Here is a 14,417-nt window from a genome sequence, read left to right as displayed (position 1 = left end):
ATTTCCAACGTAATGGCAGACGATACATTAACGTGTATTGATGACCAAAATGAGCAATATGGCAAAGTATGAAAACGATCGGAAAAGAGATAAAAATGACCACTGACACGAAAGCTGACACGAATTTATTACTATTGATGTAAACCGAAAACCATGCACATTTGTTACTTTCTCATTTGAACATACATATGTATATCCTATGAAAATATTTTTACGTACATAAGGTATACACCTATGTATATTACTAACACGAAATCTATTGTCAATCGTGTACAAATGTACATAAATATTATTCACAATCACAATAATATTACACTCATCTATGGACACATTTTTTGCAGCATTTAAAATATCAGCAAATTATGATATGCTATAAACTCAAATTATGCAAGAAACAAGACAGGATTGTCAATTTGTTGGAACCGTTTCCAATGAAATTAGATAAATTGGCAAACTCTGAAAGGAAACGATCGACCTTGGAGTTACGTATTCAAGGATTGGCCAGTAACTAAATTAAGGATAGAACCCTTGACCACAAAATCAAAAGCATTATAGGCTGACCACTGATTTATGTTGCTGGTTAATATCTACGTACACACATTTAAAAAACTAAATAAATAATTTATTTATTTAACATACTTGAGAGAGGCGGCAAAGTCATTTATACATATATGTAAATTAAATGATAAAAAAGTAAATAACTTTCAAAATGACAATATTAAAATAAAAATAAGAGAGAAAATATATACAAGAAACAGAAATAAGATATTGGGAAAAAAGAATTGCAGAAATCCTTTAAGTTTAAGAAATACATACATCAAGCTTATTCTTAAACATATTGAGGCTATCGGAAATTACTATATTATTGGGAGGACTATTCCAAACTGAAACCAATCTGTTTGAAAAGAAGGAATCTTAGATTTTTCTTTTTGGAGTCTAAGCGAGTGACCTCTGAGGTGAGTGTTTTCATTTAATGTAATAAGATTGGACATTATGACATTTATAATGACTATTTAGTATTTTAAAGACTTTGATTAAGACGCCTCTTATTCTTCTCGTCTCCAGTGCAGTGAGATTCATTCTTTTCAATGTTTCGTTATAAGAAAGTGAATTAAGTTCAGAAGCAATCTTTTTTAATTATCTTTTGAACCCGTTCAATACGTATAACATTTTCATTATTAGATTAATGTTTTAATTCAAAGGTGTTATATTTTCAGTAGATTTTCACAAATGAAACGTATAATCTATCACTTGTATATGGGCAGTATATATTCAAGATTTTAAAATCAAAATTATGCAATATAAAAAAAGCCCTGTATATAAAAAAAAACATGAAGAGTAAATATTCAAATAAAGTGATATATTATGTACATTGCGACCTTCACGAAGGTTTCGAAAGAATGGCAATACATATGTACATACATACGCCGAATTTAAGACGCGAAGATGTCCAATCTCTTCCTGTCATCATATATGTATTTCCTGACGTGGCAGATTCTCACGATTCGTTAGGCTTTAGGAACGTTGTAAATAATTTTTGTTTAGGACCGGAAGGGCATGCTTTATTCATCGTACCACGTCGTGGGAAACCTTGTCCGCGGTGGCCGGCCGGAAGATCTGATTTTACGGTCTTCAGAAACGCTGCGGTTAGAGGAAGGGGAAGCAAAAGCAGGACTTGGGTGTGAATTATGAAGTGGGGTTGTGTCGAGACAACGACCGACCGATTAGATTTTTTTCAACCCGAAAAAAAACTCCACGAATCGGCCAATTTGTACCGGCGATTAAGAATACATGCCATATCGGTCAACTGAAAGCTAGAATACTATAGTTTATAATCATTAATTAATATGCACTTTATTATACAATGCATTTATTTATTCAAGTTTAAATTTGAACCATAGTGGCATTACAGGAGTTCCTAATGCACCACAATGGTGAAAATAATACAAAGAGACCAGAAAAATAAAAATATATACATATTTAGCCAGCAGCATGACCCGGTCGTTAAACTTCTGCCTAACACCGAGAGGCGCCGGGCTCGATCCCATGAGCTGACCTCGATTGAAAAGATTTTTTCTGAGTATATCTTTACTGCTGCTGGTCAGACCTGGATATTTGTGACTCCTGGTCGATCGTTTCCTATCAGAGTTTGCCAATTTTCTATGATTTTAATGTTGAAACGGTTCCTGGTAAAATTTGCCAAAAATCTTTCCTACCTACTATGTCACCATTATTTGAGTATGATTAATGTACAATAAAATTTATGTACAATTCATAGATGTCTCGTTAAATTGCGAGTTTAAGTCAGTGTCTCGTAATTCAGCGACTTATATAATAAATAAAAAATGCTGTATTGTTTGTAATTGGCCAGGAAGGCGCATTGAGGTTTACCTGTAAGGCCTTCCTGGTATAAAATGTAAAAATAAATAAATAAATATGTACTGTCACGTTCCAATGAAAGATTAAATAATTTTTCTTTTTTTAAAAACTACTTGGTTAACTAACCAAGATTTCTTTATTATTATGAAAACGTTACATTTATCTTATTGGTAGAATTTAATTATGAAACGGAGAATTTAAATGAGATACATACGTAGAACTGTTTCACTTTACTGACTGTCGATATTAATGAATATCCTCTCGGAGTCTCGATGGTGATGACTAGTCACCGGAGCCTGAGGGGGCCGTGTATTGTTCAAAGGTTGTAAATGCATTGTTAAAGGTTTGCCGGACAATGGAGAGCACTGTGACTATCCTACCTCTAGTAATGAGTTTATATACTCTTCTTTAAAACAAGTGTTGAAGACACGTGTTGAACAGTATTGGTTAGTCAGTGTTTAAGGTATACCTTAAATCAATGGTGTTACTTATTAAATTAGATGGACCACAAATCAATGGTGTGTCTTATCCCTACTGGTTAGTCGACTACATTGATAGCAAGGTACATAACAGTACATACACGGACAAAAATACATTTATATATAATCATAAAAAACAATTATTATTATAATAGCAGATAAAGTAGACATACAAAATAATTAAATACTAAGTAGGTAATGTATACCTATAGCCAGCACCAATATATATGTAAGAACGAGCAACAAATTCAAAGCATCCCTGCGAGTTCCAAGCGGAAGAGAGAAGATCAAAATTCCACTCATACATCACATTCAATTATGAAAATAATGATGAGCGCAGACTACCAGACAAATAGGTTAAAATAATCTTCGACAACCTACGCTCACTGAGGTAGAAAATATCACATTCAGGCACAGCAGCAATGATTTCATTGATATGTCGGATAGCTCTTGGAATAGGAGCCATTCGATAAAAAACTGTGCGAACAGGAGGTATAATCTTCAAATGATGATGTCTACCGCGCACAAAATTATTAGGGACATAAAGTCTCAACTTTTCCAGCAAAGACGGGCATGACGTATTACCACGTAGAAGCTGGAGAACATAACGAATTAATAAGGAGTTTCTCCGAAGTTCAAGGGAAATATACCCAAACATGCCCAAAAGGAAAGAAGTAGGGTAGAGATATGGGTTATACCCATACTCTTTCCTATATAGGAAGTGGAGAAATACTTTTTGCACTTTCTCAATCATAAGAGAGTAATTTGCTTCATTCGGAAAACATATCTTACAAACACACTATAGTATGTACATTATACACAGACACTATAGTATTTATGTCCTTCTACAATATTTACATTCTAAAATTAGTGTTTAATAGAATGCTAGCTTATTTTACGTAGTATTTAATATGGAAGTCTGGAAAACAAAAAAATGCAATGATTCGAATGACTTGTTACGAAAGCGTAGCATTTTAAACGCCATTGTTGACGAGTAAAAGACACGAAGATATTCAGGTCGCCGAAAGAACATTACAGTTATTTATTTTGCGACTAAATGGAGGCATTCAAACAATTTTGTCTCCGTGTGACGGGGATGAGCGTTCGCCATGGGGGTGAAAAAATACTTTCACCTCGATTATGCCCAAGTTGAAAGAGGATGCGAGTTTCGGAGGAAAGAGAGGGAGGAGGAAAAAATTACGAAGGGTGGCTGGCAATAAAGAAAATATCTGAGCAATACGCCGAAGAAGAATTTCAAAGAAATGTTATTAATCGGAGACGAAAAAGTTATTGGGGAAATTTTGACGATACATCGAGCGGGAAAGCCGCCATTATCTCGGACGATAAAAGAAACTTGGATCGATATCGAAAAACCACCCATTGTCACTTAATTATTATTGGACAACGTTTAATTTTTAATTATTTCCTCACGACGACAATTTTATACTATTTTATAAATACACGCATAATATCTTTGACTCGTTTTGATTTGACTTTAACATCGCAAATATCACATAGCAGTAAATTTATTTATTTATTACATAAATAGTGTTGCGCAGGGGTGGGTGGGGGATCCAAATAAAAGGCCAAAGTCGCTTCACAGCATTTATTGGGTGATTAAGAAAATCTACGCACAGCCAGTTCTCCGTACAGAATGCCTTGGTATGGCCTAAGTACCTGCTTATAAAGGGCAGGTCGCTCAGTGCATCTTCCTTGACACGTTTGTTTACCTATTGTCATTATATTATAGTCACGTACCAGATATGCCGTCCCACGGTCTTGGCATGCAATCTCACGCTTTCGCGCTGTCAGTTCTGAGAACTCTAGTGGGAAGTGACCGAATGCCGTTACCAACCACTAAGTCCATTCGGGGGGGTCTCCATTGTTAGCCGACAGCACTTACGCCTGGAGATAATCCGCGAAAACCGAGTATATATGTATATATTTTTACTAACCTCTTATACGTTTCACATGGTTTTCGTGTAAGCGGTCATTTTTTATATCCCATATCTCTTAACTGATCGTTTTCATACTTTGCCATATTGCTCATTTTGGTCATCAATATCGTATTAGACACGTTTGAAAATACTGCATCGTATTACACGGTGACGTTTATCTGTCACATTCATCATTCACATCGGTAGTTTCATTACTTTTCGCCCTGCCATCTCGCTGTCAAATTTTAATTATTTAAACGCCTATAACTTTTTCTTTTTTCACTCTATATTTTATAAAATTTGCTTTATAGGTTCTCGTTATCTCTAATATATAAATATTTATAGTTTTGTGGGGGCTTGCTGAGCCAACGGTCTTGGGTGTTGCCACACCGGCCTTTATGCAGGGTGGCAACACTGTTCTGTGAGTCTGACAGAATGACGTTTAACCCATAACCTCAAATCAAAACAAACTTCCTAACCAATACAGGCTTAATATATGTACACAGATCAAACAGTGATAGTTTTATTTTTAGTTATTAGTTATCAGCTGATTTAAAAGTTCTACTCCGGTTATATAACTAGTAAACTAAACATTTTAAAATAAAAACCCGGGTAAAAAAAACTTTTTTAAATACTAACCTCCTTTTAGTTTTGTATATTTATCTAATTTAAATAAATGGTATAACATCTAACAAAATTTAGTAAATTTTACAAAAATTACACTTTAGAAATAAATATAATTATACAAATATATATCTACATTATGTAAAGTACAAAATAAAAATTTCAAATACGATGTCATACACTTCCTATATATAATACTAATTAATGTAAATTTCAAATAAATCTATTTCAACCGCACGTTTATAAATGTAAGCACTCAACTTAAATAACAAACAGTGCTATTATTGACTATCGATATAATTTTATACGAATACAATACCCATGATACCGCAATAAAATAGTGTTATGATAACACAAAGCGCTTCTTAAGCACACGATAAACAAGTCATTAAGGATAAATATTTCGAAAGTTCTCCTCGGACCGAAGGAAAATATAATAATAAAAAGGAAAAGCGGAGGAAATGTAAAGGAGGCGATTCCATAATAAGCGCAGTATCAGTTCACCTAGCGGAAATTAAATTACTATAGAGGCTTCTTTTCGCCTCCGCGGCTACGAAGAGAGAAAAAGGAGAGAGAGAGGGATCCCATTATCCGGAGCCGGATAGCGGGGCCACAGATAAAGCGACAATTTTTTGATCTATATCATCACGCCTCGCGCAAATTTGCCGAGACGCTTAATTTTATTGTTTTCAATTTCGCACCTTCACACTACCATTTGACCTCGCGCGGCATTCTGGTTTTCGCGAGCAAAAAAAAAAAAAAAAAACCGGGAAAAACTGTTTTTTTATGATAATTTAATTTGGGGCAATCGCCCGTCATCCGCGCCTCCGGGTAATAAATGTTCTCGCATTAAATTTTTGCCGTGTTGACAAATAAACGCGTCCTCGCAGTCGAGGGGTTAACCTTATTACGGCGACGAGAAAATACACGCCCATAATCGAAACCGAACGACGCAAGTATCAAAAGCGAAAGCTATAAAATTATATCATATTACCATACTAAATTCGTATTTGTATTACAACACCTCTGCTTCTATGCATTTTATACAATGCAAGTCGAATTATACAGCGTCGAGGAAATATGCCATTCATTTTATTTTATTTTACATAGATATATACCAGGAAGGCTTGACAGGAAGACTCAAATGCGCCTTCCTAGACAATTAATTACAAACAATGCAGCATTTTAATTACATAAATCACTGTTTTTTCGAAAATATGAAGAGTCAATTAATGAATTAGTCAAAGTGACATCTATAGATTTAGATTTCGTACATAATTTTTAAAAATTGTAAATATATACTGTCATTTTCCAAAACGCAGTTTATATATTTTTTAAATTACTTGGTTATCAAACCAAAATTTCTTTATTATCATAAAAACGTTACATTTATGTAATTGGTATGGATGCGGTGCATCCGCTCTAAAATCGCCAGACAAATTGAACGACAGATTAACGGACGGCTGCTTTAAATGCAATTCTCGTCTTCTCGAATGATAGATTGCCCATCAGATGACGGGTAACCTTTCGATGTGCACAGATGCAATTATTAAAATGGTAATTATTAAAATTGAGTTGGATCTTTCAGGCGAGTTTAATAAGGCAAGATTCTATAAGTTCCGAATCTTGCCTTATTAAACTCGCCAGAAAGATCCAACTCAATTTTAATAATTACCATTTTAATAATTGCATCTGTGCACATCGAAAGGTTACCCGTCATCTGATGTGCAATCTATCATTCGAGAAAATGAGAATTACGTTTAAAGCTGGCGTTCTGTTAATCTGTCGTTCGTTTGTCTGGCGATTTTGGAGCGGATGCACCAAACCCTATTGGTATATATGTATATTCGAAAACTACAGATTTAATTATGGAAAGATGATGAATTTAAAATGAGATACGTAGAACTTTGTTTCACTAATTAACTTTGGTTCACTTTGTACTGCTGCTGTGCTGACCATCATTTGTGGGGTGGATATTAATGACTACCACTCTCGGAGTCTCGAACGTGATGACTAACTTATGTGATCGAATCGTGATCTATATAAATGATTTTTATCTCTTGGGTTGGGCAAAGTCTTATCTGACTATCCCTTTACAGGAGTTTTAATGGACTTGTTACTCACGTATATGAATGTGAGAAAATGAATTTGATTATTGTGGGAACTACATTGATAAGCGAGGTACATAACAGTACATTAAATACAGAAGATTTGTGACAGCAGGTGGGATGATTTTTTTGCCAATTTCGAGGAATCGTTTCAACAATTATAAGATAAAATTAGCAAACTCTCATAAGAAACGATCGACTTGGAGTCACAAATATCCAAATCTTACCAGAATTATCGAACCAAGTGATTATAGAACCCAATAAACACTTGGTGCTAAACATACATACACGCTACTGAGCCATACTTACATATGTAACAATATTAGAAACATTGACATTGATGAAATACGGAATCACCTCCATATATGTACATTTACCATACCATACCATACTACATATACATTTACTACCTTTATTTATATACATATGTACAGTTGAACCGATCTATCATGAGTTTTACGTAAAATGTACATTCTATCGCATTCACCCTCCACTAGACCCGCGAAGGCCAATTACATTTCGTTTCAGTTTCGCATTGAATTTTGGTCAAGAAATTCAACATTTTTCGTGCTTATAGCGGTCGGTAAAATTTAACTTATATTTCTGTTAGTTTTGAGTTCGTTTTTCATATTTTGAAATATTAAAATTAATAAAATTGTAATATAAAATACGTAAGTTGTTGATATTATTAATTTATTTATGGAATACGTATATATTTAGTATTAATGGAAATTTATATTTTTAAACGATAAAAGTAATTGTCAACGTCATGTTATGGACAGTAAAACTTACAGTAATATTATATTAAGACCTTTCATTGAATTCTATTGTAATAATATTATATAGTTAAATAAGAAATAATTAAAAAAAAATAAAGAAATTATTTTACGTCCTTACAATGTTACAACACATTGCACGAATGTGAAAGCATTCTAAATTCTTTTAAAAGTTGGCCTACTGACTTATATATACTTATACAATAAATATACAGTAGTTTGTTAAAGTTTTGCAGAAGAACTATGAAGTTTTTGATAAATACATACGTACATATGTAATACTTATAATGTTGAAAAATACAAAAAATTACATGTTGAAATGATAGCTCTAAATTGGCTTGGAAATTTCTTAAGCGTACATCAAAATATATGAATCCATTGAAAATCGTAAAATAAAGGAATCTTTACAAATCGGAAAATCTGTAAAGATGGATCTGGTGGATCCATTCTGGTTCGGTAATATTAATTTTCTTGTTTATTGCCATTTCACGTCTTTAAATTACGAATGAATATGTGATGACGTGAATATTTGGGTATTAACGTGAAACGTCGGGGTAAAGTCGTGCCTTTGATAAGTTTCAACAATGATCGATTTCTCGTTGAAAGGCTGTATTTGATGTTTGGAAAATGTAAGCCGATTGACGGTTTGTTTTGAAGCTCTATTTTCAATGTATTATTATGTTAAAATTTTGATACAATTTAATTTTTTATGTCTAATATTTTCAAACGTTTCACATTTAAATAATATTTTGAGATCATTGTACTTATTTTAACAAATAGAATTATTTATAATTCGAAATTATAATATACATATTCACATAATTCTCGCAGATTGCAATTACGTGTAACGAACATTTCCCGATAGTAAGCTAGTAAAAAATAAAAAATCGATACTAATGAATGATTTAACAAAAATCACATATTTTTTAAGTCTTGAAAAATATTGAACATCATTACACTATAAAAGTAAATATAGGTACATACATATAGAAAATAGTATTTCTTACTCTTTCATTTACGATGAATATATTATATGAATAAATATCTAAAATGTAGGTAATAATACAAACTTTTAAAATGGTTTGGTACGAGAACAAAAAATATTTCCTTATAATTTGTTCTTAGAATATTATTATATTAATTTTTAATTTTAATTACACAATTAACGTAATGAAATAATAACGGTATAAAATTTTCTTAAAACATCCCTACTATTTTCCATCTAATAAAATTTTCTTTGAAAATGCTTTTTTATCTCCAGTGGTTTCTCATTTGCCTTATGGGAGTGTAAATAATGGAAAATTTAAATGGACCAAGAATAAGTTTGGGAATATTTGATGGTGCTAATTTTTTACGAAATCGTTTCACCACAATTACAATGAGCGACAAAAAATCGAGCTTTTTCCTCATTGGAACGGAGAGTAATCAATTTTTGACCCACTAAATTCAAATATGACATTGATTTTCATGACAAGCGTTTAAAAAATACGCAATATTTCCAGATTTTTGGCTATTGTTGTCTTAGAGGCTGTTCCAAATAAGAGTATTGGAATCAATAGTCGGTTGTTTTTCTATCAAAAATATATATTTATATTTTTACACATTTTTACCATGCTATTATACAACAATTGGACCAGTTTTACCGCTCAAAGTAGTAGTGATTTTAATACTTATTTTTGGCGCTGCAATGTTAGTTGACTGCAAAAGCTAAAAACTATAAATTGATCGTTTATACACTCGTATACCATAAACGTGAGCAAACCAAACAAAAAAATAATGACATATTTCAATTCAGTGGGTTAAACTTAATAAAGTTAGATTCGTTTCAGCTCCGGTAGTTTTTTATTGCTGCTCAGTGTTATTGTTGGATAAAATTGAAAAACTCTGACATATTTTTTATATAATTTCGAAAGAGACTTTGTAGGTAAGTAGCATTGGTTGGGAACTTAGTAAACAATACAAGCTTTCTATAACGACAATTCAATTGGTTGAATTATGATTCAATTATATTTTTTTTGATTCAAATAAATTTAATTTATTAATACATACATTTGATAAGAAAAAATCAATTTGGAGTCACAAATACCCCCAAAATCTAATCAGCAGTATGGTGGATCACTTGGTGGCTAAATAAATAACTAATGAATATTTACTATTAGATTCGCCATGCTTACGCTGTTTATATTACAAACACTGAGCGAAGCCGGGTAAAACAACTAGTTTTTTTTTATAAATACCCGTTAGAAAACGAATGGCCTTAATGAAGCCAACGAAAACACAATGATTTTAGTCTAGCATGCAAAAGTTAACAAGAGGGGTTAGTGTTTTATTAAAGAGCGCGCACATGCACGTGTTATCCGAGAATAGATAAATATTTTGCTTAAGAATAAAAGGGGGAAGGAAAAGAAGAAGCTTTCGCTTAGGAAGATTAATGGTTTCAGAGGAAATGAAAGCTGTCTATCGGAGGGAGGAGAGAAAAAAAAATAAGCGCGGCACGAAGCTATGTTGATGGATGTGGGATGCTGAATCTTTGAAATGTGTTTTTAATATGTCATAATATATTGCGATATTAAGTTTGGAGGCCAGACGTTAAGTTTACACCATACACACATATGTATTTATGTATAATTCATATACATATTTACTACGTATTATAAATGTATCGTATGCGTACATTTATATTTCGCATGCCACTCCGCGTGTATATGTATTTGCTACGATTCATACGAGATCAAAGCGTACCAAATCAAGGTACGTTGAATGGAATTGTGTAATTAAAGCTACGTGACGATTTTCTCAATGATTCCACGGGTCAAATTTAATATGTTATTCGTGGCGAATGTGCCTACGAAATCGCGTTCACATTCACCGGATTATGTAACATACATATGTATAAATGTACATGTAATATGTAAGGCAACTGTAGGTATATGATGCCAGCCAGATGTTCACATAAACAGATAGCAAGAAAATTTTCCGAATGAAGAATAGTTTATATTCTCTGATGAAATTTGCCTTAACCTGACGTAGACTGGAACCGTTACCTTGGCGTTTGTTCGTTCGGAGGAAGCCGAAGAAAATTTTAATTTTATATTAAAAGTTATTCACCGTAGAACGTTCTTTATTAAATATACTATACTAAACTGATGTCTGAATAGGGTACAAAATTAAGTTTGCGTATATTAGTTGAAATATTGTAAAATGTCTTATTTAACGTCATACATTATTCAAACCGCGACTAACTAAGTTGATTATTGAGCTCACAAACTGAAGGTTCAATTTTACACAGATAGTATTAAAATTCAGATCAACGGTTCCAACAAATTGACAACCTTACCCCTTTCTCGCAAATCTCGAGCTTTCATCGATCTGGAATTTCGGTGAATTGTATAAAATACTGCAAATTTGCAAAATTTAACCATAGATGTCTTTGTGGATGTTAATTGATATGTATTTACTTTATATAGTATAATACTTGTTTCAAATGAACAATATATCTGGCCAGTAAAGTGCATTGGGTTAACTTGTTTAGCTTTCCTGATATATGTTTAAAATAAAATAAAAATATAAAGCAAATACTGACATTGAGTACTGATGTATCTCATTTGTTTCATATTTTCAGAAATATGAGAAAAGGGTATTTTCTACCCAAGATACACTACACTAGGAATGATAATATGATGACACTATTTTCCAATTATAGAGAGAAGATACATATGTATCTCCCAAAAAAGTTTGGACATTCAATGGTGTACTCATCTGGATTGTACCTGCGTGGAAAATTGCCACCCGCATCGTGGTCGGGTTTTTCATTCGCCACGGTGAAAAATAATTTTCTTTATGTCGCCTACACACGGACGAATTTGAATATTTATTCGGTATTGTCAAAAATATTCGCCAAAAAAAAAAAAAGTAACGACCGACACCTCACACCCTTCATCTCCCTTTCTCTATCCATCCTCCCCTTCGCTGCCAATCGTCGGGCGATTGTCGCTTTTATCGCTTCGTAGCCGACGAGCTAAATTGAAAAATATAACGACAACTCACCCCGGGGATTTTTTCCGCGTTTGTTACTATTTTTTTTTTCGTTGGCGATATTTTCACATCTTTCATAACGATCAAAATTAAATTTTTGTCATAATTCTATCTGCTGCAGTTTCTATTAAACCTTTTCTAATATAAAATGTGATAATAATTATATAAATAAACACTGTTTTAGGATAGGTTTTGCGTATAAATATTCAATTCAAGAAAACCGAAATATTATATTATGTTATTTTTATTATGAACGATGCTAAGAACTTTTATGGTATCTATTTTCCTCGCCTCCGTTGCCAGCTACTATCTAATAATACATATATGTATATATAATATTATTGGTTATTCAAAATAACCTATCGAATTATTACACAGATAACAATGAACATATTACATTACAATATTATAATTTCAATGTGTTAATTAAGCCCCAATATGAAATTAATATCTCGTTAATTAATAATAATTAATAATCGCTCTCGGAAAACTTCAATTTACCACAATATAATATAATAATAAATACTATCGATAATAATAATAAATACACAATGTAATAACTAAATACTATATATTAAATGAATATTGATAAACGTACTTGAACATAAAACCGAGGAATTTTCCTCTATGTGTACAAAGTGGGTTAAGTGTTTTGATACTCGCCACTTCAAATATTACAACGATTAAAATTTCGATATATTGATGTTCAAAAACTACACACATTTTATATTTACATACATATGAATATCATCATCATCATCATTTACAGCCATTCGCCATCCACTGCTGGATGAAGGCCTCTCCAACACGCTTCCACTCGTCTCTGTTTTGCGCAACACTCATCCATCTCATTCCGCACATTTTCCTAATTTCGTTCACCCATATTCCTTGCGGTCTTCATTTTACTCTTTTGCCTTCTCTCGGGTACCATTCAAGCACTTCTTTTGTCCACCTTTCGTCCATCCTCCTAGCTACGTGACCCGCCCATTGCCATTTCAATCTCTTCACTCTATCCACTATGTCCACTACCCTTGTCATATTTCTCACCCACGTGTTCCGCTTCCAGTCTTTTCTCGTTATGCCAAGCATACAGCGTTCCATACTTCTTTGAGTGCATTGGATTTTATTTTGCATCTTGGCGTTCAGTGTCCAAGTTTCACATCCATACGTCATCACTGGCAAAACGCATTGATCAAAGATCCTTTTCTTCAGGCAGAGTGGCATTTTTGATTTAAAAACAGCATTCATCCGTCCAAATGCACTCCACCCTAATTTCATACGTCTCTTTATCTCTTCATTTTTACTACCAGACATGTCAATTATTTGACCTAAATATAAATAATTATTTACTACTTCTACTGGTTTATCATCTAAGGGGATGCTATCAGGCATGAAATAACTATTGAACATTAGTTTAGTCTTATCTACGTTAATTTTTAATCCTACTTTTCTACTTTCCCTGTCCAGCTGTGTTAGTCTGATGAGTAGGTCAGCTGAATCACGAGCAACTAGAACTATATCGTCTGCGAACCGAAGGTGACTCAAAAAGCGACCATTGATGCTTAATCCGGCTGTATCCCAATCCAATTTCCTGAAAACTCCCTCAAGCACCGCATTGAATAACTTGGGCGAGATTGTATCTCCTTGTCTTACTCCTTTTCCTATGCTAAATCTATCTGTACCTGAAAAAATTTTAACCGAAGCTGTGGCATTCTTATATATTGCAGCTAACAGTCCCACATAGGGTTCCGGCACTCCCTGTGTTTTTAGAGCGTTAAGTACTGCATTATGACTAACTGTATCGAAGGCTTTCTCATAATCGACGAAACCTAGGCACAATGGCCGTTGATATTCGTTGGCGCGCTCGATTAGTTCGCCAACTACTTGGAGGTGGTTCATTGTGCTGAAATTTGCCCTAAACCCTGCCTGCTCTATAGGTTGGTTCTCGTCGAGGATATTCTTCAGCCTTTCTGTAATAACCTTCGTGAAGAGCTTGTAGACCGCTGAAAGTAAACTAATGGGTCGGTAGTTCGTGATATCGCTTTTGTCGCCTTTTTTGTGTATTAAAATGATAGTTGC

This window comes from Arctopsyche grandis, chromosome 5, assembly GCF_051622035.1.
Source record: "Arctopsyche grandis isolate Sample6627 chromosome 5, ASM5162203v2, whole genome shotgun sequence".
Lineage (NCBI taxonomy): Eukaryota > Metazoa > Arthropoda > Insecta > Trichoptera > Hydropsychidae > Arctopsyche > Arctopsyche grandis.
This window is presented reverse-complemented; position numbering follows the sequence as displayed.